Below are 24,099 nucleotides of genomic sequence, written 5' to 3' on the forward strand. Positions count from 1 at the left end.
TGCAGGGTTAAAACCAATACCGCAAAGCGGTTGCCCTGCGGGAATTAGTTCATGCTACATTAGCACTATCCAGGAGCGCCATGGCGAGGCTTCCCAATGCCCCCATACAACCGAGGTGCCGCGGGGCCCCAAGCTCTCTCACTGCCTGTAAACCACAGCGGCATCCCGGAGGGGGAGGCTGGGAGGTGCAGGCGACGCCCCAAGTGTGGCCGGCGCCGGGAAGAGCCGCCTGCACCTGCCTCCCAAAATTTAAAAACAGGCACTTACCTTAACGTCCATTGCGTTCTGCTACATGAGCACGACTTGGGAGCGAACACATGAGAAAGGAGTGAAGCATGGGCCACTCCAAGCTTTGGAGCTCAGAGCTGGCTTTCACACAACACTCCAAGGGGGGGAGGGCAGGCGCAGAAAGCTCGCTCCAGGGCTCTCACCTCCTAGAACAAGCCATCCACCACCCGCCTCCAAAGGGGGATAGAAATGAAACACTACACTTTATAGAGAATGTAAGTGTGCATCAAACCAAGTAACACCTGACAAATCTGGCTTTGCAAATTTGGCCTAATTGGCTATTCACGAGACATAGCAATGCAAATATGCATTTGCTTTTGCATGCCAAAGCAGGGTTGAAACCAATACTGCAAAGCGGTTGCCCTGCGGGAATTAGTTCATGCTACATTAGCACTATCCAGGAGCTCCACGGGGAGGCTTCCCAATGCCCCCTAATGTAGCATGAACTAATTCCCGCAGGGCAACCGCTTTGCGGTATTGGTTTCAACCCTGCAAACTTTGGCATGCGAAAGCAAATGCATATTTGCATGAGCTATGTCTCGTGAATAGCCAATTAGGACAAATTTGCAAAGCCAGATTTGTCAGGTGTTGCTTGGTTTGATGCACACATAAATTCTCTGTAAAGTGTAGTGTTTCATTTCTATCCCCTTTGGAGGCGGGTGGTGGATGGCTTGTTCTAGGAGGTGAGAGCCCTGGAGCGAGCTGTCTGCGCCTGCCCTCCCCCCCTTTGGAGTGTTGTGTGAAAGCCAGCTCTGAGCTCCAAAGCTTGGTGTGGCCCATGCTTCACTCCTTTCTCATGTGTTCGCTCCCAAGTCGTGCTCATGTAGCAGAACGCAATGGACGTTAAGGTAAGTGCCTGTTTTTAAATTTTGGGAGGCAGGTGCGGGCGACTCTTCCCGGCACTGGCCACGCTTGGGGGGATTGCCTGCACCTCCCAGCCTCCCCCTCCGGGATGCCGCTGTGGTTTCCAGGCAGTGAGAGAGCTTGGGGCCCCGCGGCACCCCGGTTGTATGGGGACATTGGAAAGCCTCCCCGTGGCGCTCCTGGATAGTGCAGAACATCTGCTTTGTGGTATTGGTTTTAACCCTGCAAACTTTGGCACGCGAAAGCAAATGCTTATTTGCATGAGCTATGTCTCGTGAATAGTCAATTTAGGACAAATTTGCAAAGCCAGATTTGTCAGGTGTTACTTGGTTTGATGCACACATAAATTCTCTATAAAGTATAAGTTTTGGGAAGTCAGAGCTTTGATTGATGATTTTTGACCTGTTTCTCTAGGTGTCCTTACTTAATAATTCACTTTTTAAAAAAATAATTTACTTGTTTGTTTCACATAAAAATAATGAAAGTATAAAAACGATATTTTGTTCTTTATTGTTGTTTTCACTTCTCTTTTTGATAAAGAGCATCAATTACATACAGATTTAGGTAGAACAGATCTATTCATGTTTCCATTCAGTTTTTATTTTTGTGAGAATAAATAGTTTAAAAAGTACCTGGTGCAGACATGCTCATCTCCTCCTTACCAACAACATAAGTATCTGCATCCTCTTCCCCTCCCTCAGTTGTATCTCATGCACTCTGTGGTCACATGGCCATGTAGCAGGTGTGAAAGTGTGACTGAACTTCTTACATAATCACAGCTTTTCACTGATTGACAGCCTATGCATAGGTTCTCAAGCTGTCAGTCAGTTGGGAGGCATAGTTAAAGGGACACTGTAGGGGGGTCAGGGGAAAATGAGTTGAAGTTACCCGGGGCTTCTAATGGTCCCCCACAGACATCCTGTGCCCGCGCAGCCACTCCCCAATGCTCCGGCCCCGCCTCTGGTTCACTTCTGGAATTTCAGACTTTAAAGTCTGAAAACCACTGCGCCTGCGTTGCTCCTGCTGATGGCACCAGGAGCGTACTGCGCAGGCCCAGTATGGTCTGTGCCTGCGCCGTGCGCTCCTGGTGACATCAGGGGAAGCGAGGACACAGCAACGCAGGCGCAGTGGTTTTCAGACTTTAAAGTCTGAAATTCCAGAAGTGAACCTGAGGCGGGGCCGGAGCAACGGTGAGTGCCTGCGCGGGCACAGGATGCCTGCGGGAGACCATTAGAAGCCCCGGGTAACTTCAACTCATTTCCCTCCCCCCCCCCCCCCCTCACAGTATTCCTTTAAGTGAAGAGTGCACTTACATTTGCTCTGACTAATGAGAGTGGAGGGGGTGGGGGGTAAGACTGTCCCTGAGACATTGGCATGAAGGACTGAATTCTGATGGATTTCTGCCTTGATTTTTTTTTTTTTTTATATATATACAAAAATGAAAACTTTTATAAAAAAAATATACATGGACAATGCATAGTTAATATTTATGGCTAAAGTAAGGCTTTAGTCTTCACTACCTCATCATGATAACATTTTATTCATCAGTCATCAGCACCCAGCATTCCCTGGGGTCCGAGGTTGCTGTGCACTTTGACTCGGAAAGACCCGTGAGTGATGCATTGTTTTGCTTGGGTACTGCAGTGTTAATGTGAAGTCTTTATGGAACAACTGACAGACTCACTCTATTGATTATATGATTTGAGTCAGTGGAGATTTGTACATTATTATTTGTACATATTTGCCTCAACCCTAATGGAGAAGACTGGTATCCTTCTCAGGGTTTACTGCTGTCTCTAACACACTTATCATCGCATTTGTTTTCCACTTTAAAATTTGCATTCGTATGCAAATTTTATAATGTGTTTTTTTCAGAACAGCTAATGAAGGTTGATGGGAAATCGCATGTGACCTGTGAATTTATGCAGTTTACAGTTTTTTGCACATGTGAAAACGTGAATGAACATTTGGAAATGCATGAGAAGTGTGAACCCAGCCTAAGAGGAAATCACCTGACCTGTGAATTCTACAAGAATTCTAACTTTTCCTCCCACTGCAGCCCAGCACTGCTCTGCACCACCTACACCAGTGGCCAAAAATTAGAGACACCCTTTACTTGAAAGTAAACCAGTTCAACATTGACGTAGAGTGATGTAACAACGTAGAGTTGCTTATATAAGGAAAGCACAACTTCAAATGAAAAAAGTTATTATGGAAGTTAATGTCAAGATAGGGAAAGAATTAGGTGACTTTAAACAAGGGATGATCGTCAATGCAAGAAGAGCTGGTGGTAGCATCTCTGAAACGATGACTCTTTAGGGATTCAGCATCTTGGGTATTTAAAGAGAATCTGTATTGTTAAAATCGCACAAAAGTAAACATACCAGTGCGTTAGGGGACATCTCCTATTACCCTCTGTCACAATTTCGCCGCTCCTCGCCGCATTAAAAGTGGTTAAAAACAGTTTTAAAAAGTTTGTTTATAAACAAACAAAATGGCCACCAAAACAGGAAGTAGGTTGATGTACAGTATGTCCACACATAGAAAATACATCCATACACAAGCAGGCTGTATACACCCTTCCTTTTGAATCTCAAGAGATCATTTGTGTGTTTCTTTCCCCCTGCAGCTATCTTCCACTGAAGTGTCAGGCTGTTTCTTCCTGCAGAGTGCAGACAGCTCTGCCTGTATGTAATTCCTCAGTATGTGAAAGCCCAGCCAGCTCAGAGGAGGATTTATCCAGCTTGTAAAAGATAAGAGAGAAGAGAGAAGCTGCCCTAATCTAAATAATACACAGGCAGTGTGCAGAGAGGGGCCTGGAGGGGGGAGATGCATCACAGAACCACAACACTGAAGAACTTGGCAGCCTTCCAGACACAGGCTGACAAGTCTGACAAGAGAGAGATAAGTTGATTTATTACAGAGATGGTGATAGTAGAACGTGCTGCAGTAAGCCAGAACACATTAGAATAGCTTTTGGAATTTGTAGGATGATAAAAAACAGGATGCAATTTTTGTTACGGAGTCTCTTTAAAGAGTGGCAGTTGAGAAAAAAAACTTCATGCGATATGGACTATTCTGGTCGAAAAGGCTGAATAAGAGAAGTGAAAGGCAAGTAGCACTCATAGTTTGCAGCAACAGAAGGGCAACAACATCACACATTGTTGCTGAATTCAATGCAGGTGCATAACAAAGCATATCCCAATACACAATAAGATGGACTTTGCAAAAGATGGGCATTAGCAGCAGAAGACCATCAAGAGTGCCTTTGGTATCACCGAAAAATAGGAAAAGTGCCTGTTGTGGGCCCTTGCCACTGTGCTTGATCAGTCTCAAATTGGTTTTAGGAACATTAATCAGAGTTCAGCCTGCTTCCATGGGCAGCTCAGTCTTCTGACCTCAATCCTATTGAGCAATTGTGGCACAAAGTCAAAAGATCGCTTCAAAGCTTGGAGCCAGTCTGATCCAACTTAGAGCTGCCATTATGTCAGCATGGGCAAACATTCCTCAGCATCGGTATCAGGATCAGGTTGAGTCCATGTCCCAAAAATATCGGGTGTAATCAGATCAGGACCAACTTGTTATTAAAGGGTGTCTCTAATTTTTTGGCCACACAGTGTATGCTACTATTTATTGGAGTTTGATCTCCAATTCCCCATGCAGATTTCCACTGATTGACATCTGAACCAAACAAGCTCAGTGGCCTCTGGCTTATTAACCGGTTGCCAGCTAATAAACCAGAAGTTGCTTATTTGGCTAAGTTTCATGTCAGTGGAAAGTTGACCGAAATGAAAGAATTCTCCGTTAACTTTATTATTTTGCTTATAGACAGTGCATTAATTTGACTATCCTTGTTATTCTTCTACGATAAATATATGCTTCCTCTAGTAATGTTTTATGAGGGCAGTGCCTCGTTAGCCTTGGATATAGTGCCTAGCCTCTATCGCAGGCACAAGGCCAATGTGAACTGGGCCTGATGCACAATTCAGCCTGCATAGTATGCAGCCTTGTCACCACTTACGTGTACCATGACCCATTGCAGAAAGATTTAAAAGTCCCGAAGTTTGGGGATTTTAATGAACAAATAACAAATTGTATTTACCGTAGTTGCTATATATAGGCATCTCTAAAGTAAATATGGCAGCTGACTATTCCAGACTAAGCTAAATGTCTCCCATGCATACAGTTAATATTGGTGCATACATGCAATGCCTGAACCATATCTCATAACAGAATGTTTATGGTAGCCCTGCCCCCAATTTCTTACTGATCAATAGAATGCCCAACTGACGAACAGACTAAACAAATAACATTTATATTGCTCTTTTCTCCTGGCGGACTCAAAGCGCTTGAGCTGCAGCCACTAGAGTGCGCTCAGTAGGCAGTAGCAGTGTTAGGGAGTCTAGCCCAATTACTCCTTACTAAATAGGTGCTGGCTTGCTGAATATGAAGAGCTGAGATTTGAAGCAAATGAAGAGAAAGATCCGCACCACCTTCAGAAAAGCTTAGTCTGTTTTATTGGAAAAAAACATACAAATTTAAAAAGAACTTTAAGGCAGGACAGTCCACTGTTTCGGGCTCCTGCCCATCTTCATGCTGCCTAGTTCTAGGCAGCATGAAGATGGGCAGGAGCCCGAAACAGTGGACTGTCCTGCCTTAAAGTTCTTTTTAAATTTGTATGTTTTTTTCCAATAAAACAGACTAAGCTTTTCTGAAGGTGGTGCGGATCTTTCTCTTCATTTGCCACAGTTTGAGTCCCATGGTGTCCGGGACTATTAGATCTGCACACCTGACCTGGAATTGATGGAAGCCAAGCAAGTGCGACTCCACACTCAAAATTAGAGCTGAGATTTGAACTCAGGTCAAAGGCAGACCTGAAGCGAAAAAAAAAAACGTATGATATAATTAATTGTATGTATAGTACAGGTAAGGAATAGAACATTAGTAGCAAAGAAAAGAGTATTTTATTATTATTTTCAGTTATATCGCTATTTTTTTTATAACATTGCCTCATTCTGTCATACTTGCAGTTTACAAACTACACTCTGTATTTTAAACTATAAAACAGAGCGGAGCCAATAACTCTTTGAACTTTACTGCAGTAAAACCTTATTTAAACATGTCTCTCACTGACTGTCTTTGACCCAAGTTGGGTTGAAGAGCTCAGAGAAGCTCTTTTGCATAGATAACAACTGACGTTTCTTAAATCTGACAGGACTGGACTGAAAATGTAGAGATTTATGTGCGAACAAAGCCTAATGGCTCAGTGAGCTTCATTTATATAAGAGGGAAAATGTCACATGAGCAGCAGAATATAAACACTCCATTTGAGCCTCTGTCATCAAATGTCGAGCTTCAATCAGCAATGTAGTAAGGAGAGGCCATGTGCCCTGCGCAGGAGATAATGAGAGAGATATCATCTATGATGGAAGAAATGGTTTTACATACTTCTTATTTCTAAAGCTGCATGAGCAGTGTAGATTATGCTAGGCTGCATTGTTTCTCATGATGAATTTAAAAATATGGGAAGTATGTATTTATTGTATGGTGGATGATTTTCAAGGCAGCAAGAACAATTTTGGAATTAATAACAAAAGGAATTCAACAGACATGATTTGTTCTCTTTTTACCTGTATTTGTAATTACAGTATATGCTTGTATTTTAATGTGAACCTAACAATAAGATGGCCACTTGTTGTCAGTGGAACAGAGTTTGGGATAAAGCACCTTGCAGAATATCTCTGGTGTTGATGTGAGGTTTCTTTTAACTTCCTTCAAGGTTTCTTCCAGAGAGAGTAAATGTCCCCAATGGGGACATAAGACGGCAGTAAAAACTGATCAGAGGTTATAACTGTTCCCCAGAGAAAAGTTTTGCCATGACTTCCACCCTAGGGCTTGTGTACAAGGCTATTATTTTTGCCTTTGAGTTATGTTTCTAAAACTATTTGAAAGCATGTTGAATGCAGGGTTTGAGTTTTGATTGAGATCTTAAAGGGAACCTAAACTGAGAGGGATGTGGATGTTTCCTTTTAAACAATACCAGTTACCTGGCAGTCCTGCTGATCTCTTTGGCTGCAGTAGTGGCTGAATCACACACCTGTAATAAGCATGCAGCTAATCTAATCTGACTTCAGTCAGAGCACCTGATCTGCATGCTTGTTGAGGGGCTGTGGCTAAAAGTACTAGAGACACAGGATCAGCAGGAGAGTCAGGCAACTGGTATTATTTTAAAAGGAAAAATCCATATCCTTCTCAATTTAGGTTCCCTTTAAAGAGACTCTGAAGTCTCCTAAAAATGAGGTTTTTACTTTAAAAACCTCTTTAACCGAATTGCCTGTCCTAAAATGCCGCATCCCCGCGTTTGAAAACCCCATAAATTTGAACTTTTTCTCCCCCAAAATGCAGGCTGTTCCTGACTTGTGAATGCCTGCCAATACGAACCTCCAACCCCCATGCAGAGTAGGACACAGGGGGACAAACGGAGGACATAGAAGGACACAAAGGGGCATAGAGGAGGACACACGGAGGACACAGGAGGACACAAGGGGGACAGAGGAGGACATAGGGAAACAAAAGAGGTACAAGGGGGCATGCGGTACAAAGTGGGCATAATCCACAGGACGCCCCTTCACCATGGATTCACCAAGTTTAGTATATATTTTTTTCCCCCTGTCCTTTAAACCTAGGTGCATCTTATGATCAGGACAGTCTTATAGTCTCAAAAATATGGTAATTTATGTTTTGACCAAGTGTTGTTTAGAGGGACAAGGAGTTAATACAGTTCTTTGCCTCCATCAGAAGGATGTATTTATGAAAGTGCCCTAAAAGAAGAATGACCATGTTGTCCATAACTATAGACTGTACATTTAGTGGAAACTCAGGTAGTTATTAGGTGAACACCGCTCTCACCCCACAAATCGCTGCAGTGCTGGACCTGGGCAGCAAGTCCACAATAGTCAGGAAGAAGAGAGGTGGTCCGCACTTATTATTATTATTTTTTATTTATATAGCGCCAACATCTTCCGTATCGCTGTACATAGTACAAACAAATAATGGGGAACAAATATACATAAGAAATACAAGACACTGTACAGTCATGACATTGAATAGAATAAATACTGATACATACATAGTTGATATGTAGTTGGTACATATACATATGTTAAAATTACAGCAGTATGAGAAACACTAGGAGGAGGTCCCTGCCCTTGCGAGCTTACAATCTAGAGGGTAGTGGGGAGGAAACAAAGGGGAAGGAAACACCAGGATTAGTGGGTGAGCCAGTGTGCCTTCAGTGCTGCCTATAGCAAATTATAGGCTTTTCTGAACAGGTGTGTTTTCAGAGTACGTTTGAAGGTTTCCAGACTCGTGGCATGACGAACCGGCTGAGGGAGAGAGTTCCAAAGGAGAGGGACCGCCCGTGAGAAGTCTTGGATGCGAGAGTGAGAGGAGGTGACTAGGCTGGAGGACAAAAGGGTCTCCTGTGAGGAACGGAGGGTCCGAGCGGGGAGGTATCTGGAGATTAAAGAGGAAATGTATGGAGGCGACAGCTTGTGTAGAGCTTTGTATGCAAGTGTGAGAAGTTTAAACTGGATCCTTTGGGCAACTGGTAACCAGTGGAGGGATTGGCAGAGAGGGGCTGCCTCAGAGGATCTAGAAGAGAGGTGGATGAGACGGGCCGCAGAGTTTAGTAGGGATTGGAGAGGTGCCAGTCTGCTTTTTGGTAGACCACAGAGTAGGGTGTTGCAGTAGTCAAGACGGGAGATGATTAGGGCATGCACAAGCATTTTAGTTGCTTCTTGTGAAAGGAAGGGACGGATTCTGGAAATGTTTTTGAGATGGAAGTAGCAGGAGGTAGTTAAAGTGTTAATATGTGGTTTAAAGGAGAGCTCAGAGTCCAGAGTTACCCCTAGGCAACGAGCTTTGGGGGTTGATGCTATTGGGGTGTTCTCTACATTGATTGTGACAATGGGAGGTGGAACAGAGAGTGAAGGTGGAAATATCACAATCTCCGTTTTGCTCATATTGAGTTTAAGGAAGCGGGATGACATAAATGTAGGTACAGCGGATAGACATTTGGGGACTTTTGATAGTAGTGTGGAGAGGTCTGGGGCAGAACAATAAATTTGGGTGCCATCAGCATAGAGGTGGTATTGAAACCCAAAAGAGCTTATTATCTGTCCCAGGCCATGGGTGTAAATGGAAAAGAGGAGGGGTCCAAGGACGGACCCTTGTGGTACTCCCACAGACAGTGGGCGTGGAGAGGAGTTGGTATTGGCATAGGAGACCATGAAAGAACGTCCAGACAGGTAAGAGTTGAGCCAGGAGTGTGCTAGGCCCTTGATTCCCAGTGTTGAGAGGGTCTGGAGAAGCAGGGTATGATCAACAGTGTCGAAGGCAGAGGACAGATCTAGGAGTATTAGTACCGAAAATCTGCCTTTGGCTTTAGCAACTAGGAGGTCATTGGCAACCTTAGTGAGAACGGTTTCCGTAGAGTGTTGAGGGCGGAAGCCAGACTGGAAGGGGTCCAACAGGGAATTAGCAGAGAGAAAGTTAGACAAATGTGGCGTTCCAGCAGTTTGGAGGCAAAGGGAAGGAGAGAGACTGGGCGGTAATTAGAAAGGGCAGTAGAGTCTAAAGAGGGTTTTTTGATTAGTGGTGTTATGATAGCTTGTTTAAATGAAGAAGGGAAAATGCCAGTTGAGATGGAAAGGTTAAACAGTGTTGTTAAAGCAGGAATGAGGGGGGAGGAGAGCTGGGGGATAAGATGAGAGGGAATAGGGTCTGAGGCGCATGTAGTAAGATGAGCTTTAGAGATTAGTGAAGAAAGACGCTGTTCAGTTAAGGCAGAGAAGATTGTTAGCAGGGAGGGGGTTTGAGTGGGTGAGTGGTTATGTGGAGAGGGATAGTTAATAGTAGGGGAGCTGCCGGGAGGAGAGGAAAAAGGAAGAGGTGATTGGACCGGTGAAGAGGGTTGATTTTGAAAGCTGTTCTGTAGCGTTTCAATTTTGCTCACAAAATATGCTGCAAAGTCTTCTGCAGACAAGCTTGTGGTTGTAGGGGGTGGCGAGGGGTGGAGGAGAGAGTTGAAGGTGTTAAAAAGTTTTTTAGGGTTATGGGATTGTGAAGAAATAAGTGTAGAGAAGTATGACTGCTTTGCAAGTGAGAGAGCGTCCCTGAGCTGGAGCAGCGTGTTTTTATAGTGGGCAAAGTCATCTGCATTGGAGCTTTTCCTCCACTGCCGTTCTGCTGCCCTGGACTGTCTTTTCAGTTGTTTGATGGGTTCAGTCAGCCAGGGCTGTCTGTTGATGCGGCGGGGGCTGAAGTTGGTGAGAGGGGCGGCTGTGTTCATGGCAGCAGAGACTGTGGTTGTGTAGTAGATGGATGCTGACTCGGGGTCAGTGTAGGATGACAGGGAGACCAGGGGTTTTAGAGAATCAGCTAGGGAGCAGAGGTCGAGGTTGAGATAATTCCTGCATAAGCGTGATGGCTGCACTACAGTAGCTGGAGGAGGCAGGGAGGGGCTGATTGTAAACGTTATGAGATTGTGATCTGAAAGGGGGAATAAAGAGTTATTAAATGTGGAAACGGGACAGAGCCGGGTAAAAACTAGGTCCAAAGTGTGGCCATCTTTGTGGGTGGAGGTTGAGGACCATTGGGAGAGGTCATAGGATGAGGTGAGTGAGAGGAATTTTGTGGTAGTGGAACAGTTAGTGTCTATGGGGATGTTAAAGTCCCCAATGATGATGGAAGGAATGTCAGTGGATAGAAAGTGGAGAAGCCATGTTGAAAAGTGGTCAATGAAGGTGGAGGCTGGTCCAGGAGGACGGTAGATGACAGCAACCTGGAAATGGTGAGGGGAGTAGATGCGGACAGCATGAGCCTCAAAGGAAGAGAAAGCATGAGAAGGTGCAGGTGCAAGCGGTGTAAAGGAGCAGTGTTCGGAAAGAAGAATTCCCACCCCACCCCCATGTTTGTCACCCGATCTAGGTGTGTGGCTAAACTTGAGGCCACCGTATGAAAGGGCAGCTGAAGACACAGTATCAGATGGGGTTAGCCATGTCTCAGTGAGCCCCAGGAAGGTGAAAGCATTAGTGATGAACAGATCATGGACGTGGGCTAGTTTGTTGACTACAGAGCGTGCACTTATCAGCACAAGAACTTTATTTAATAGACATATCCAGTAACACCAACAGCAGGCATCAAGGCATTGATGCCTGCTGTTGGTGTTACTGGATACATCCATTAAATAAAGTTCTTGTGCTGATAAGTGCGGACCACCTCTCTTCTTCCTGACTATAGTGGAAACTCAGATGTAGGGCACATCCTACTGATCAAATGCAAAAGCTAAAGGACCACTATCGTGAAAATCTTAAAATACATGTAAACACATACAAATAAGAAGTATGTTTCTTTCAGAGTAAAATGAGCCATACATTACTTCTCTCCTATGTTGTTGTCACTTACAGTAAGTAGTAGAAATCTGACAGAACTGACAGGTTTTGGTCTAGTCCATCTCTCCAGAGGGGATTCTCAGCATGGCCTTTATTCTTTATAAAGGCGCTCCCTGAAAAAGATTTATTCAAAGATGCTGGCCAGCCTCCCTGCTCACCGTACACTTTTTGTGGGAAGTTAGATGGAGCAACTGCCATTCACTAAGTGATTTTGAAAATAAGGAAAATACATAGAGCCCTCCCTTCAGGAGATGGGCTAGTCCCAAACCTGTCGGTTCTCTCAGATTTCTACTAGTTACTGTAAGTGACATCAACATAGGAGAAAAGTAATTTATGGCTCATTTTACTCTGGAAGAAACATACTTCTTAATTGTATATGTTTACATATATTATTAAAATGTAAGATGTTGGCAACAGTGGTCCTTTAAAGATTTTTTTTTCCCTCTGACCACCAGGAATGCGCCTAGAATTGCTGGTTTATAGCATACCTATAGTACTTACAGTGAACACATGTCTAAATGCTTATTAATTGAGACTCAAACCTAAATCATCAATTCTGCCTGCCCCTTCCTCCTTCATTAAAGTGACACTGAAGCGGAAAAAAACAACTTACAATATAATTAATTTTATGTGTAGTATACATAACTAAATAGAACATTATAAGCAAAGAAAAGAGTCTCATATTTTTATTTTCAGTTATATAACTTTTTTTTATAGTATTGTACCATTCTCTTATATTTGCAATGTACAAACCACACTCTGTATTGTAAACTATGAAACAGAGCAGAGCTAATGACCCTTTGTCCTGCCCTGCAGTAAATTCTTATCTGAAGTTGTCTTTCACAGTTTCTTTGATGTATAAATGCTTCAGAAAATAGCACTTAGCTTTCTGACTAAATTAAGTTTCTTAAAGAGACACTGAAGCGGAAAAAAAAATATGATATAGTGAATTGGTTGTGTACTATGAATAATTACTAGAAGATTAGCAGCAAAGAAAATATTCTCATACTTTTATTTTCAGGTATATAGTGTTTTTTCTAACATTGCATCATTCTATAATATGTGCAGATTACACAACACTCAGCATTCAAAATGAGTCTTTCAGAGCAGTCTGTGAAATAATGACCTCTCCTCTAGCAGAGAAAAAGTAAACAGTTCACTTACAGTTGAGATAATAAAAGTCAGATAACAGCCCTCTCCAGGACTAAAGGTGGCCATACACTGGCCCGATTCTCGGCCGTTTCGACAGCAGATTCGATCCTGGGATCGAATCTGCTGCCAATCGTTCGCGCTAAACGCACCCGCCGATCCGATTTCCTCCCGAAATCGGATCGGTCCGTTGATCGCGCCGTGCGGGGAAATTACCCTCGATCGCCCGCGGGTAGGGTGCGCGTCGCTAGCGGCGGCCGATCCGATCAGGTATACATTACCTGACGCTGGCTCCCGGGCGTCTTCTCAGCGCTGCACCGCTCTGTTCCGGCTCCATCCTGGCGCTTCCTGTGTCACTGCAGTGACCAGGAAGTTCAAATAGAGGGCGCTCTATTTGAACTTCCTGGTCACGGAGTGACACAGGAAGCGCCGGGATGGAGCAAGAACAGAGCGGTGCGGTGCAGCGCGGAGAAGACGCCCGGGAGCCAGCATCAGGTAATGTATAGGGGAGGGGGCACAGGCGGCAGGAGCAGCTCAACAGATTGTGATCGGTTTCAGGCTGAAATCGATTCACAATCTGTTTGCAGTAAAGGCAGCCATACGATCCCTCTCTGATCAGATTCGATCAGATAGGGATCTGTCAGCTGGTCGATCTAATGGCAAATCGACCAGTGTATGGCTACCTTAAGACTTAGTGGAGAGTTACTGGCTTGTTTGCATAGAGATAACAACTGGAGTTTCTTAACTCTTCCTGTACTGGAAACAATTAGACTGATGTATCTGATCTTAATGTTTTATTTCTTAGCTGTACTACACATACAAATCATAATATCATAATTTTTTTTTCGCTTCAGTGTCTCTTTAACCACTTGACAACCCCATTTTTTCTATTATCTGTGCTGGGTGGGCTCTTCAGCCCCCAGCACAGATCAGGTGGCAGGCAGGGCGATTAGACTTCCCCCCTTTTTTTCCCACTAGGGGGATGTCCTGTTGGGGGGGGGGTCTGATCGCCGCCGGCTATTTGTGCCTAGCCGGGGGGGGCGCCTCAAAGCCCCCCTCCGCAGCGATTTTCCCCCTCCCTCTCCTTCTCTCCCTCCCCTTCTCAATATAGGCGGTACCGGACAGCGATCCATCCTGTACCGCCTCAGATAGGCTTCAGCCTATCAGATGGCGGCGATCCCCAGCCAATCAGAGGCCGGGGATCGCCGATCTCCTTTACCCAGCTCCGTAAAATTTAAACACCGGGGATTACGTCCCCGGGTGTTTACATTAAGCCTGCAAGCCGCGATCGGAGGCTCGCAGGCTGTTCACGGAGCCCCCCTCCATGAACTGACAGGAAACGGCCGCTCCATAAAAACACAGGTGCGACCAGCCACCGCCGATAGGCGTTGGATGGTCGTTAAGTGGTTAACTCTTCCTGTGCTGGAAACAATATGAGACTCAAATCTTTGCTATTAATGTTATATTTCTTAGCCGTACTACACATACAGTTAATTATATAATACGTTCATTTTCACTTCAGATTCCCTTTAAGGTCCTCCCATTGGCCAACTGTCATTGTAGTAGAGGGGAAAAAATGAATACGTTACAAAGTGAGAGGTAAAAAAATTGAGAAGAGATCAAGAAATTATTGATATGTTATTCATTCATGTTGTTTGATCCATAATAAGCCTGCAGGTTATCAACTTTACTACTGGCAGACAAGAAAAAAAAACTAGACAGCACCAACTGCCATTATCTCTAACCACACCCACTAACAATGTGATAGGCTAAAAGGTTTTTGTATAGATATACATATGCACAGAGGGAGATACTGGTTGCTTGGCAGTTGGAAACAGACTTTAATTCCCACAATGCAACAAGGTTCACAGAAAGGAAACTGTCATGACCATGGTCCTGACTTCACGCTGTGGGAGGGGTTTCATCAAAATGTTAGCCACCCAGACTCTCCCGATCATCAGTTTGAGAACAGGTAAACATTTCTCAAGGGGAAAGGGGGTATCAGCTACGGATTGGGATGAAGTTCAATCCTTGGTTAACGTTCTTTTTTAAAGGTGATAGTATTAGTAAACTCTCTGCCTAGTTTAGCCCTTCTAGTGAGAAAGAGTCTCTGGTAAGGCAGGACCTTGTGTGTATTTATGCTTGTTGTCCATAGCAACCAATTTTACTGGCACAACAGAACTATATAAATGACAGGTAGAAACAGGCACTTTCAGCACACCTAGAGCAACTTTATTGTTGATTCCCTTCCATGTGCAGCAGCTCTCTCTCTCATTCCATGTACTATCTATGTACAGCAGCACCTCTCTTCCATGTACAGTATTCTTGGCCAGCACCTCCCCTCTTACATATTTTGCTCCCAATTTGCATTCTCTTTTTTTCAATCTGCAGCCTCCCCCTCTATATGCTTCCACCTTTCTTCCATGCCCAGCCGCCCCCTTAGGCTTCTGCCACCCAGGGCCAGGGCTTTGTGACCTTTCCAGAAATTGAGATGAACTACCAGTCTCATTGACCTCAATTCACTAAGCATTACCGCATTCGGTAAAGCAGCTAATTTTACCAGTTGCCTTCCCAAATTCCAATTCACCAAACCTATTACCGCACATAGTGAGATAAATTACCAACTTGTATGCTAAATGCCTCAAGTAATGTCAAGAAATTGCAATTCACAAAGATTTACGCATTCAGCAATTCGGGCAAAAGTGTTCCTTATTTTTCTACACCTCTGACCAGCCAATAACTCACTCTCTCCATGCTCTCTACATTCTTAACATTGACAGACAGCCAATAATTAGAGCCAGGCAGCCAATAGGGCCCTGTTTCTTCGCCAGCCCTGTTTCCCATCCTGATTTGATCCAACATGGTTGAAAGCGGGTCTTCACTGTAGCAGAGCAGGGGAAGGTGACATTTTATGAGGCCTCTCTTTAGATGTTAAAATCTGTATACTATTATACAGAAGAGCTTCCCCTGGTGGCTGCAGCACATCTAAAACGATGTTGGCGATGCACTAGACAGGAAATAGAGACTTCATACACACAGCTTCCTGCCTCAGTGCTGGCCTGCTCCACAGCTACTAAGTGACACTTACTAAGCAGGGCTTAGTGAATTGAAGCATGTTTGTTCGGTAAATTACCGAACGTCTGCCTCATGCGGAAAACCTTTAGTGAATATGGAAAGAAGGTGTAAAATACCGAATGCAGTATTTTACTGACCAAAATTATTTTATCGAATTGCCCTTAGTGAATTGAGACCATTCAGTGAGAAAAGCAGAAGCAAGGCACTGACTTCCTGTATTCATTGGAGATTTCTGAATTTTACAGTCTACAGATCTCAAAAAAAAAGAAAAAGAAAACACAGGTCTGGCAGCCTCAAATGCTCACTTGTTATACATGAACATAGCAGATTTATGGCACAGGCTTGCTTTAAATAGAAGGAACTAATTCATCCAACTCACATAAAGCTATTCAGGCGTTTGTGGCCCTAATCAGTGCAAGGTAGGGATGTGTGATTCTGTTGTGGTTACACTTGGTACAGGTAGCAGAATTAAAGGATACCTGAGGTGACATGTGACATGATGGGATAGACATGTGTATGTACAGTGCCTAGCACACAAATAACTATGCTTTGTTCCTTTTTTTTCTTTCTCTGCCTGAAAGAGTTAAGCATCAGCTATGTAAGTGGCAATTCCTGTCTGAATCAGGACTGTGTCAGACTGCAGTGTGACCCGCACTGATAAGAAATTACAACTATATTGCTAGGTATACACGATTTTTTTTCGGTCGATTTTGATCAATTTTTCGATTCGTTTTTCCACTCGATTTCCCACTCGATTATCTTATCTTTTCTTATCAATTTGCATTCACTTCTATGAGAAATCGAGCGGTAAAATGATTGAAAGTAATATCGGACATGTCGGAAATAATCTATCGAATGCATCGATCGAACACAAAAATGTATCGTGTGTACCTAGCATAAAACACTTTCCTAGCAGAAAATAGCTTCTGAGAGCAGGAATGAGGTAAAAAGGGTCAATAATTCATAGATTTTAGCTCTGGTATACTTCAATGAATGTGTCATTGAGCAAAATAAAAAAATAGTAAAAACTTAAAAGTAGATTTAAATATAAAATACAACTGTGGAAAACCTAAAAAGTCATTTTTAGGAGAAGGAGGATAGATACAATTGTTTATTTTATTAGTTTATTTTCACCTCGGTTGTCCTTTAAGAACTCAGTTGATTAAGGTTAAACTATTAACTACTAGAATTGTTTTTAGTCTACTACGTGCATTTTTAAGGCAGGGATCATACATGTAGAAATTGCATGCAAAAATTGCATGCAAAATGCAAGTAACGCTTTTCTATGGGACTGCTGCATTTTCGGGTGCCATCTGTGATTATGTATAGTGGTAAAATAAGATACAACTTGCACTATTTTTCCGTATAATACATAAATTCACAGTCTACTGTAAAAAAACCCTGAATGTGTTCAAAAGAACTAATGTGAGGAAACAGTTTGCAAGTAATTCTCTGCATTTTATGCAGACCCTGGCGTGGTGCGTCCCCCTTTTGGGTTCTGCTTAACCTCTTGAAGACTGCAGGGCTAAACCCCCCTAGTGACCAGGCCATTTTTAGTAAAATTGGCCACTGCAGCTTTAAGACCAAGCTGCAGGGCCGCACAACACAGCACACAAGTGATCCCCCCCCCCCTTTTCTCCCCACCAACAGAGCTCTCTGTTGGTGGGGTCTAATCGCTCCCCCCATGTATATTTTTTTTTAATCAATATTATTGTTGAGTTTTTTTTAAACAAAACAACTGTTTCTTTAATTCCCTTCCCTCCCTCCCTCCCTCCCTCCCTCCCCATAGCCAGCCAATTATGGCAATCGGCTGCCATAGGCTTCTGCCTATGGCAGCCGATCGCTCTCTTGTCCCCCAGGGGGACAGCCGTGTGACACGGCTGTCCCCAGTACAGCGCTGCTGCCGATCGCAGCGCTGTACGTGTAAATAGACGGCCTAACAGTCTCCCAAGCGGCTAGAGACTGAAGGCGGGGCGGAGCTCCTCCCCCCCAAGCAGGAGATGCGCGCGATCTCCTGCAAAACAGAGCCCCAGGACTTTACGCCAATCGCCGTTAGGGGGTCCTGGGGCTGCCGCCGCGGCCACGCCCATCGGCGTGACGCGGTCGGCAAAAGGTTAATCATAATTTAACTGAGTAATTTGTAAACATTTAACAAAAACGAAGCATTTATTCATCTATGATATAATGGCTCAGTTAATCAGTTGCAGTTACCAGCTAGCAGTTTTATGCTGCAGATAAATCATTAGGCTCTATGTTAGGATTACCAAATCACATTACTTTTCTGAGTAGAAAATGTCCTTCTCTGTGTTTTGAATAGATTTGTGGGAACATTAATAAAGTGGATCTCCAGCTTGCAATTAAAATCCAGCAGCCTCCCTGTAAAAGAAAGTTACAGTTACCTGTGCTACCTTCTACCTCAAAGCCATCCTGAAGACCCCGAATCACCCGACTTCTGGCACGTGGCTCCGGCTGTCCGAAGTAAAACGCCAAGATGTTTACTGGAGTCTACTGGAGTAAACATCTTGGCTTTTTTCTCCAGGTAGAGAGATAAGGCCACACACCGGATGTCAGGGTTTTCAGGGTCTTTGGGACGGCAGCTCAGGCAACTATCACTTTCTTTTACAGGGAGGCTGTTATATTTTAAATTGCAGGCTGAAGATCCTCTTTAAGCTTTGCTCACACTTGCTGGATGTACAAGATGACTAACATTCCTGAGGTGTTCAGCTTTTCTATGGACCCCTCTCAATTGAACCTATTGCAGAATGTTGTCCAGCTGCTGACTGAGAATTGTAGGTGGTGTTCAAGAAAACACACTGCAACTCCACACCTACTACAAGCAGAACTATTTGAAGTGAACAGTTTGGCTCTATTTACACTTAGAATCCAGGTGGACACTAAACGAGTTTCAGAAGCACTTGCTGAGAACCCCATCAAACACAAGTTTGAAGCAGTGCTATAGGTGGTCAGCCTGTAGTCCTCCTTCCTTGAAGTGACTGGACTAGACTACTGATGATTTCTGGAAGAAAGTGCAATACTTGCCCCAAATATAACTGGTCCCGTAGATCCAAGTTTTATATTTTTCAGTTTTTCCTTCCCTCCTCCCCCACTATGTGAAAGGACTCCCTATTTATTTTTGTTTATCTCTCAAATAAGGTGGAGTTTTTCTTTTATGGGCCAGATGTAGAAAACTGATATTTATTACTAGTTGTGACACCAAGTAGAGTTCTCCAGTTTTAAGAGGTCTGAAGAAAAATAGAAATGTTGACCAAACTCAAAACTTAGCCTTGTATTGTACTTCCCAATGAATTACAAAACTATTGATTTGCTGAGTTGGATTCTTAATTATTAATTTATTTTCTGCTAATGAATCAGTCAGTTTGATCAAACTGTGTATAACAATCAAAAGGCACTGCAGTAGTAAAGGTGTAAGATCTTCTCATGCAAATAGCAATCACAACCCCAGTCTTACTGTGCATCATTGATTTAAGTCCCAGGTCCATTAACGTCCTTCTTTCTTTGATTTTTCCATGTTTTTGGGACAGTGTGTAAAAATGTCATTAGAGTAGTGACAGCAAGTGTCAATATTTATTGATATTTTACTTGCTGATATATGCTTCCAAAATACATCAGCAAGTAGTATTCGGAGGTCAGTGGGTAGTTATCATCACAGTTTTTGTGAGTATTGACACTAGGTTTGTCACAGACGTGTTTATTATGTTTGGATTGAAGATTTTGCAGAGAGCTTGTAATTAGGGATGCTGTCAGACAAGGGTACATCCACATTAAAAAGAACTCGATTAACAATTTATCTTAGAAAAAGCTATTCGAGGAGCATCAGAGAGGAAAGATGAGGAGAAAAAAACAGGAGAAGCCGGAGCCTTCTAAATGAAGAAGTATATTTCATATATGTGAACGCTGGGTGAGTAATTCAATTTGAACCTCTAGTATTTACATCCACTCAGGTCTTTTAGTCTTCCAGTCGCACTCTGATCTGCAAGTTGGGGATTGGTGGGGGAGGAGGGAAGGAGCAACTGCAAAATATAAAACTTGGATCTACAGGGTCAGTTATATTTGAGGCACCCAAATAGAATATGATATAATAAGAGGCAAGTATTGCACTTTCTTCCAGAAATAATCTAACTGAATCTGTTTGCTTGCAAAATGTTATTGGCAAGTTCAAAGCGCTTGACCCAGATGTCGAGGAGCTTAGGTAATTTTTGAAGGTAAATGTAATACTTACCTCATATTATATTATATACTATCTGGTTGCCTCCAATATAGCTGTTCCTATTTAAAAAATATTTTGTTCATTTGACATAGAATGGGCTCATTCAGTACAGTGGTTACAAAAAGTCACAATGTCATGCGTTGTTAACTATTAATAAACAGGCAAATAAGATCATATTCAGTTTTGACTGTCATTGGCGTGGTGGGCTAACATACAAAGTTTATAGTAAAATTAGGTCAGTTATATTTTGATTTTATGGAATTATTTTACCTTGCCTGTTCAGTGCAGGTTCATGAAGTGCAGAGACACTGAGGGCCCATTCACACTTACAATCGCAGAACGCCGGCGATTACCGCCGGCGTTCTGCGGGAGTGATTTTCCCGCGATTAGCGCGGAAAAATCACTGGACACTGCGGCGGTTTTGGAGCGATCACGATTAGCGTGCTATGCACGCTAATCACGATCGCAAATCGCGGAACGCTCGTCGCCGGCAAACCGCTGCATGCAACGCGGTTGCGGTTATCGCTAACCGCAACCGCGGCAGTGAGAACACGGCCACTGGCTACAATGTGTAGCGGTTCTTGCAGAACCGCTAGCGGTTTGCCGCGAGCGGGAATCGTGCGATTCCCGCTCAGGTGTGAATGGGCCCTAAGTGCTTTTTATTTACAGGCCTTAGTTCCACATCATCAGTAGCAACCTTACTGAACTTAGGTTGGAATGATGTCTGTAGATTCAGTGAAAACGAAGAGATGAGGCCATAGAGTCCATGTGGTCTAACGGAGTTGAATTTGCAGGCAACAGTAATAATGTTTCATACAATTTTGTTAAAGTGAAATTACGCTCACCCAAAAAATTCCTTTATACATTGATCAGTGCAGCATAAAGGTTTTTCCAATTTAATATTAATAAAAACTAACTTTCCATGTCAATTTGTAGTCATTTTGAAATACCGAATGTATGCACAAACCGCTCCTATTTCCGAGCCTGGAATCTGTACTTTCTGTTTCAGTACAGAAAGCCCAGGTATTTATGTCTTCCTGCATGAGTAACCGGCTGCACAAATGCAGGCGTTATTGGTAGTTATTTTCCACACCTGCACTCAGGGTTCTTTCACATTACCAAACACGTGCAGGAGCCAATTTCCTGCTCGTGTTAATGGCCTGCGGCGTGGTGTCAGGAAGTTGCAGTGGGATGCTGATTAGTGGCGATTGCACTAATTTACCTGCCGGGAAAACGCAGCAGCTGGACATTACAAAGCTCCCAGATGCGTTGTAACGTAACGCTCTGTAACGCTTTAATGTTAAAGTTAACATGACAGTCAACTAGACTTTCATGTTACCATTCTAAATGCAAACTAGGAGCGATCCATCAAAACGCCTGGATCAGCTCCTAGTGTGAAAGAGCCCTAACTGAGTCACTTGCAACAGCATGGACGGTCCTACCCTGACAGACTGTCATAGTGGAGAAGCTAGGTGAATTTGTGTTAGGAATTACTGTACACAGTATAAAATAATTTGTGTGGCATTAATACTAGCAATTTGTAGAACTGAAGTGAAAGGACTGCCTATTTTTTTTGTTTATTTCTTATATAAAGGCAGAGTTTTGCTTTTATGGACCAAATGTAGAAAACTGATATTTATTACTAATAATTCACTTTGTTGCAAACTTGGTGATAATATGTTACTGTAACTTGTCACTTATTGTCACTTTAGTTATTAGTCAGTACAGTGGCGGCACTGCCAGAGCCTCTTTAGGGGGATATCTGTGTGTACAGGTGACTATTACTGTGCATAATTATTAGGCAACTTAACAAAAAACAAATATATACCCATTTCAATTATTTATTTTTACCAGTGAAACCAATATAACATCTCAACATTGACAAATATACATTTCTAACATTCAAAAACAAAACAAAAACAAATCAGTGACCAATATAGCCACCTTTCTTTGCAAGGACACTCAAAAGCCTGCCATCCATGGATTCTGTCATTGTTTTGATCTGTTCACCATCAACATTGCGTGCAGCAGCAACCACAGCCTCCCAGACACTGTTTAGAGAGGTGTACTGTTTTCCCTCCTTGTAAATCTCACATTTTATGATGGACCACAGGTTCTCAATGGGGTTCAGATCTGGTGAACAAGGAGGCCATGTCATTAGTTTATCTTCTGTCATACCCTTTTTTGCCAGCCACGCTGTGGAGTACTTGGACGCGTGTGATGGAGCATTGTCCTGCATGAAAATCGTGTTTTTCTTGAAGGATGCAGACTTCTTCCTGTACCACTGCTTGAAGAAGGTGTCTTCCAGAAACTGGCAGTAGGACTGGGAGTTGAGCTTGACTCCATCCTCAACCCGAAAAGGCCCCACAAGCTCATCTTTGATGATACCAGCCCAAACCAGTACTCCACCTCCACCTTGCTGGCGTCTGAGTCAGACTGGAGCTCTCTGCCCTTTACCAATCCAGCCACGGGCCCATCTATCTGGCCCATCAAGACTCACTCTCATTTCATCAGTCCATAAAACCTTAGAAAAATCAGTCTTGAGATATTTCTTGGCCCAGTCTTGACATTTCAGCTTGTGTGTCTTGTTCAGTGGTGGTCGTCTTTCAGCCTTTCTTACCTTGGCCATGTCTCTAAGTATTGCACACCTTGTGCTTTTGGGCACTCCAGTGATGTTGCAGCTCTGAAATATGGCCAAACTGGTGGCAAGTCGCATCTTGGCAGCTGCACGCTTGACTTTTCTCAGTTCATGGGCAGTTATTTTGCGCCTTGGTTTTTCCACACGCTTCTTGCGACCCTGTTGACTATTTTGAATGAAACGCTTGATTGTTTGATGATCACGCTTCAGACGCTTTGCAATTTTAAGAGTGCTGCATCCCTCTGCAAGATATCTCACTATTTTTGACTTTTCTGAGCCTGTCAAGTCCTTCTTTTGACCCATTTGACAAAGGAAAGGAAGTTGCCTAATAATTATGCACACCTGATATAGAGTGTTGATGTCATTAGAACACACCCCTTCTCATTACAGATATGCACATCACCTAATATGCTTAATTGGTAGTAGGCTTTAGAGCCTATACAGCTTGGAGTAAGACAACATGCATAAAGAGGATGATGTGGTCAAAATACTCATTTGCCTAATAATTCTGCACTCCCTGTATAGTACAATATTTAGGGTGACATAGTTTGAGATTTGACCTTAGGTGACAATTTCTTCAGCAGCTTTTTACATGGCAAAGATGTTAGCAAATATTTTTCGATCTTGTTTTCATGGGCATACACGAACACTGGCCATTACAACATTACAAAGCAATCTTCAGTGAAATACTAAATGGAGAAGAGTGGATTATAGAAAGAGGGTCTTCAAGCTACTTGTATATCTCCCCATACACATTACAAATGGCCACTAATTAGATTAAACATATAAAAGGAAGCTTGCAGATAAAATTCTGATCACATCATCTAGCCCTATTGCACCTTTTGACTGGAAGAGTTGATGCTGTATTGTGCACTAACTGCAAGTTGTATATGCAACTGCATTTCCCATGGTCCCTCACTGTGAATGTTAGCTACTAATACTTCACACTTGGGAGGGAAGTATTAGGAAGTAATGAAGAATTGGCTGTGCAGTGGTGCTGGAAGGATAGTGAGGGTAGGGATCTAGTGTGACAACACTGAATTCTCATGACTGATATCGCTTTGTAGTTCTGCTTGCCAGCTGGTGACATACAGAAGGAATAGAATTGCTTTCGCTATCTCCCATTGTCACTTCAACACAGGAAAGTCAGACATATTGGCTTCTAAAGCAACATCTGCAGAAAAATACAAAACCAAACAGACCATCAAAGCTCAAACTTCTTTTCCCTTTACATGTATATGGTACATCTTATGTTTCTCCACATAAGTTTCACTGATTCTAAAATCCTGGCTTGGAGTTTTTAAAATAATAAATAATAATTTATTGTCTATTACTAGGTGACAACAATTGTTGACTGTAATTATGGTCATAGCAGACTATAGACTTGAGTCACAAAGTGTTGT

The 24,099-nt window shown here is 43.1% G+C and overlaps 1 protein-coding gene across 7 annotated transcripts in view; it reads left to right on the forward strand.

The window, feature by feature from the left end:
- Positions 1-24,099, forward strand: part of CXXC4 (CXXC finger protein 4) — a 260,319-nt gene that overhangs the window by 108,572 nt on the left and 127,648 nt on the right. For 2 of the 7 annotated variants that reach the window (XR_011019360.1, XR_011019361.1), the window contains exon 7: positions 19,645-19,749. The exons of the other annotated variants lie outside the window; for them this stretch is intronic. The gene's annotated coding sequence lies outside the window, so the exon portion shown is untranslated. The remainder of the gene's footprint in view (positions 1-19,644; positions 19,750-24,099) is intronic. 7 annotated transcript variants of the gene reach the window in all.

Source organism: Hyperolius riggenbachi, chromosome 1 (genome assembly GCF_040937935.1).
Source record: "Hyperolius riggenbachi isolate aHypRig1 chromosome 1, aHypRig1.pri, whole genome shotgun sequence".
Lineage (NCBI taxonomy): Eukaryota > Metazoa > Chordata > Amphibia > Anura > Hyperoliidae > Hyperolius > Hyperolius riggenbachi.